Source organism: Cebidichthys violaceus, unplaced genomic scaffold, assembly GCF_023349555.1.
Source record: "Cebidichthys violaceus isolate CVI_PGR_0920_01 unplaced genomic scaffold, fCebVio1.0.p SCAF_5, whole genome shotgun sequence".
Taxonomy (NCBI): Eukaryota; Metazoa; Chordata; class Actinopteri; order Perciformes; family Stichaeidae; genus Cebidichthys; species Cebidichthys violaceus.
Genome location: NW_027176705.1, coordinates 8,339,673 through 8,345,672, shown reverse-complemented (window position 1 = coordinate 8,345,672; position 6,000 = coordinate 8,339,673).

Genomic DNA, 6,000 nt, shown 5'->3' with positions numbered 1-6,000 from the left:
AAATAACACTGAAAAACAACTTTTACTAAGTTTCTCATACAGCCATGAAGTGGACATGTGGACAAGTTGGAGCCAGTGCTCGGCTCTAAAATCAGTGTGATAAAACAAAAAGCGTGAGCTGCGTCTTCGTCCATTAGGCTTCTTTATTTTACTACATAATGACATCATAGGTCACTGGAGCTACCTAATGGGGCGAATGACCAAGACTGATGATTCCTTAGCTCAGTGCACGCCATCAGCACCCGGACTCTCTGCCAAGTATTCAATTAGGGTCAATGAGTAATTGGGTGTAGATGAGGTAGAGATTGTCATTCGGCTCAATGTGGAAAGTCTTGGAAATGAATGTGTGTGTGTGTGTGTGTGTGTGTGTGTGTGTGTGTGTGTGTGTGTGTGAGAGAGAGAGAGAGAGAGAGAGAGAGAGAGAGAGAGAGAGAGAGAGAGAGAGAGAGAGAGAGAGAGAGAGAGCGCTTGTAACAGAGAGAGAAGGAAAGAGAGAATTTTGCCTGTTGTGTCTTGAGTGACTTAGTAATAAAAAATAATTTTTAAACAAGCCACATAAACACTTCAGATGTTTCTGGAGCTGTCCAGGGCTTCCCCACTTGTCAGGCTCATTAATTAAAATATGTTAACGGTAAAAAGACAGGAAAGCACATTAAATAGATGTTGAGCATTCTCAGGCTGTTAAAACCTCACATTACAATCCCTGGTATGAAAGCTATTCATTCCCAAATGTCTATATATGCACTTTTTGGGGTAGAAATGCCAAATGAATTTCAGTAACATTACAAACACCTATTTTAAAACCTTTGGAAGGAGAAATCCAGTAACTTCAATATTAAACCGTAGTGAGTCTCTGTATCGGCGTGCAGTGGTTTTATGTGATGACTTCCAGATAAGATCAGACTTCAGTATCCTCCACAAGACAACCACCTTAGTTAATGTGTGCACCTCCCCAATGACTTTCCCTTAATAACCTCCACTGAGACTCTTCAGTCTCTTTTGATAGCTACAGTCTCTTGCCTTATCTATTTTTTCCTGTTTGCTTTTCCTTTATGCTCAGCTATAATTGTTGAAATAACAACGGACAGGACTCACAGAGCAGAGTACACTGGTCAAGCTGAATAAACACAACGTCTCTGACAATACAGTCATATTGAAACTATAAGAAATATACTTGTTGCAGACAATGAAAAATTATTTATTTAATTGTATTATATTCTATCGCTAATAATGAAAGTTATGATCGCCATACAAAGTTTGTGTGCAACATATTCTGCAGGGCAATCTCAAGAAAATATCAGTAATTGTGGTGGTCAAGTCTATGGCCCCTTAAGGTTTTTAATGTAGCCGAAATAATGAATAAAACAATTTTCCCAGAAAACGCTAAGAGAGATATGATCTGCTGTCCCTGAAGGAATCCCTTTGGAAAATGAGGGAATGGAAGTGACTGTAGTATGCATCTAGATGGGCAAGTAGAGCCAACACCTGTTTGTTATCTGTGTCACAAATGCAGTTTTTGGAAAAAATTAATATGGTTCAAATAGATCTAAAAATTGCTGTTTCCATTCATCAACTAAAATGATGAACTCCCTGATTGCCACAGATTTAACCATTATTGAAGTCAGCAAAATCTTCTAGCAAAACAGAAAAAGTTGATACTCCAGAAACAAAGCTACAAATCTTAAACACAATGTTCAAACTAAAACTCAAACAATAGATTATTATTATATTTATATAAAGATGAAACACAGAAATAAAAGAGACTACTAAACTTTATTTAGATATTCAATGAGTTTATGACTAACCCTTCTGTGAAAAGGCTTTTATGTGTACATGAATTTGGTTCACAACACGTTATATTTCAAAGCTCAGCACTCTATTTTAACCTTATTTATCCAATTGCATCTAAAGAAATGTATTCTGTGAAATTGGTGTGATTTTGCCACTAGATGGCAGTATAAAGCTGTAGTAGTTTAGTGTGGTTTGTTTATATTACCTCTCATTCTGTACTAAAAAGTTTTAGTAAAAATACAGTAAGAAAGCTAGTTAGAAATATATTACAAATTAAACATATTTCAACAACAGTTCATCTTGCAACAATAAGCTATTTCCTCTTTTTCATAAGTTTCACTATCGCCTTCTCATCCATTTGAGCACTCTTATGACATGAGCCTTACTTTTTGCCCTAAATTACATAAACAGGACTTTCCCCTGTGCACTCTCTATGGATGTGACCTGTAAACTGTGCAAGCCATCATGGTTAACCAGCCATAGAATTTCTGCTTCAGTGGTCCCTGGGGCTATTACCGTTTGTCTCCTTCTATGGAACAGAGCGGAGAGGTAACATGCAAAACTTGTGATAAAAATATATTTTCACCTCTCATCGGGTTGCTGCTTTTAATCATGCAAATTCTTCACAATTTCTTCACGATTCAGTTTCCCTCCAACAATCCACATTTTGTCAAAATACATTTTTATTGTACTATCTATAAATCCAGGATGACACAGTACACCTACCACAGTTTCTAAATGAAATGAATTGAACACATTCACTGTGTAAATGATGTTAACAGGTAATTCCACCTCAGTCATGTGATGGTCATGTTTGGATTCTGGCATTTCAAAGGGGGAAGTATGTACTGTCACTGTACGTTCTACTAAGGCGTGTGGTCGCCAGACAGCTTGGCCCACAGATGCCTTCAGCTGTACTGGAACCATTTTAGAGCAACTTTAAATAATCTCCATCCCAGCAGCACCTGTTGCTTGCCCAGTGTGCGGCTTCTTACTCAGAAAGAGGTTGTGTAATAGATGTGTCTTATACAGTCGTTCTAACGATATAGTTGGCAACAAGGTTCAAAACCACAAAGATCCTGTTCCTCAATCAATAACGGAGTTACATGTCATCAACCGCATATCATACAGAAAAGGCAAACAAAAACAACTCACAAATTATTAAGGCAGTGTACAAAAAAATTATGTCAGTTATATTGTTTTGGTACAATGCCTTCTTTAATAAATTAATGAGCAGTTGTTGTTGTTTGAATTAAATTATCCTGTTTGACCTTTTTAAAAGCTAATTTCTTAAACTTATATTTAGCATACATTCATAAAAGGAGTAAATTCAAAACATCTATTGAGACAGCAGAAAATAAGTTTCTCAGGTATCTTTCTGTTACCTCATAACTATCACCTTTCTGGCCACATCCCGTCACCTCTGTGCTTTGCATGCACACACACACACACACACACACACACACACACACACACACACACAATGAGCACTGAGCTGTGAGCTGCATGTCAATACAGCTCTCATGCTCCCCTGGCGTTTATTCCCCAGGGACTGTACCCCACCCTGGTCTTCCCCTCCACTTCAACACCCATCACCTTCTTTTTCTAAGTTTTGTTTTTCTTGAATATGAAACAGAAGTACAACATGTATGGACTTTAGTCATAAACAAGCTAAGAGTATTTTTGTGCCAATGCCCCACATGCTGTACTTCCAAGGTACTGAAAAATAATCTAGTTGTCAATCTCATCAAAACTGTGTGGATTCCCTCCCATTCATATTTAACTTGCATAAACCAAAATTTACAAGTTGTCTAAATCTTATTCGACTGCTGACCTCTGTGTTGACTGTTCCTCTTTTTAGTGGAGAAGTTGTGTGCTGGAACATCTTCCTGGGCTCTTTCCTGTGTTTCCTGTCCAGAGACTGATCAGGCGGTCAGGGATCACTCTTGTCAAAGAGTGCAGCAACCAGGACAGAGACTGATGCAATTCACAGCTGTCGCTTCACCTGCTGATTCACATACAATGTACCCAGTCTCCTTCTTCAAAATTACTTTGAATCCAGGGCTGTCTGGTCACTTTACATGTTATAAACTCTGTAAACAGAGTTTGCATATAGTTATTCCTACAATTGTATTTATATTTATCTGTTTACTTATTTGTCCTATGTTTATTTAAAACTGTGTAAGCTCTATTCATAAATCCCTGTGAGATCAGTCACACGTGAGGCACTCAAATTAAAACCTTCTCCCAGAAATAGCTACAAAGATAGCCTCTGTGCTTTTATTTTATTGTACTTATGAGGTCCTGAGCAGTGGATAATCCGATGTATAAAAGCAATTACACTGTACTGAGGGAAGGCAGCTTGATGCTGATATCATAACATGTTGATATTTGATAGTTTGATGGCAGGTTACAATAAACCGCTTTCCCGTAAATCCATATACTTCCTTATCTTCACTTTTACATATGAAATCTTTCCTGCGACATCATACTATTTCCGCTTTTTGCACATTTCGCTGTCTCTCTTGTTGTCTTCAATAGATGAAGATAGAGGAATTAGAGTTCTCATACGTTCATAATTTTAAGACGTTTTCACAACTATCCATACAACAAAATTAACAGTTAACCCCGAAGAAAACCTTTATAAGTGCAAAGCTTTAGGGACCTTTGGTTTGAAGGACATGAACTGATACTGATTAGAGGATATGATCCTTGATCAGTGGCTACCAGTGTGTGTGTGTGTGTGTGTGTGTGTGTGTGTGTGTGTATGTGTGGTTAGGTGGCTTTCTCCCTGCGTCCCAGGATGTGGGCTCCCCGTCCACCTGTGTCTCCACTCACAGCGTCCTCAGGGCTCTCCCAGTTCCTCTCTGGATGCCTATTCTCATCTCAGCCACACTGATTCTAAACCAGCATTCTCCCCAGAGACACCACCAAAGCATCCAACACTGCCGCTTGCATAACACAACCTGATCACGGTAAATCACAACTTCCCACCACAGTATTCTTTGCATATATTTTGTCTTACCTGGTACAACATGGATGAGGCCTAGAATTACACCCAATGAATTAAAGACATTCTTCAGATAAACAAAATGCTTCTTAAATATACTAAACCACAAGTAACAATTTGTTAACGATGTGTTTTATGAAGATATTTTTATTTACAACTTGTGATTGTTCATGTTAAAATCAAGCTGATACATGCAGTGGAGAACAACCACTGAAAGGTCAGTGCTGAGACGGCAGCCAAACAGGGACATGACTTAAAAGGACTGAGGAGTCAGCAAAACAGACAAATCAGGGAACAACAAAAATAGATAAAGTAATTCCTTTAATCTATCAGGAAAACTTTCAGTTTGCAGTAATTCTATTTCTTTCTTTCTTTTTGTCGCTTGATTTCCTTGAAGCGCTGCTTTTCACAAAATAGGCGCTGCTTCCTTTTAGTGGCTACTGTACAACACAGTATATTGAAATGTTAAGGAGCAGATGCCCATGGTTACGTATGGTGGCAACATTAGTTCTGTTTGTCACTTGACTCTAATGATTTATTGTGGGAAGCCTCAGACACCACAAAAAGATGTGGCAATACACAGAGAACCACATTGCAGACAACGCTGGAAATGTGACAGAAAAGAGACTCCGTTAGCAGAAATGCACACAAGCATGTGCTTCCTTCCCTTCCTACTGCACTCCCGGCAGGGGTGGGAAACAAAAATCCAATCTTGCTCTTAAATAAAAGTGTCAATACCACAATACAATACTTGAGATAATTTCAAATTTCAACATAAGTAAAACTATAAAGGCATTTCCAATAACTGCATTTTCAGAAGTAAAAGTAGCCTACTCTTGGAAAATGGTTTCTCCTCCTTTACAATTTACTTTACTCTCTCTTCTCAGACACATTCACATCTGCACCCTGTGTTGACTATATGAGAAAAACAGATCATATGATATCATGTCCTTCACTGTAAAAATTACTATCTACACCAGGTTTTGCTGGCTTACTGAAACAAGTATCTGGAGGAAATGAATATTGTGGACTCTATTGTTGTCTGACTCCCTGTGGTGTCTGCAACAACTGTCTGTTATGTCTGATAAAATATATAGCTAAAATATTAGCAAAAACATTGGACATATCATGCACATTTAAATTAAACTAACATTTAAAGGAATCTGTCACCTTTTTGCAAAACACACTTATTCATTTTC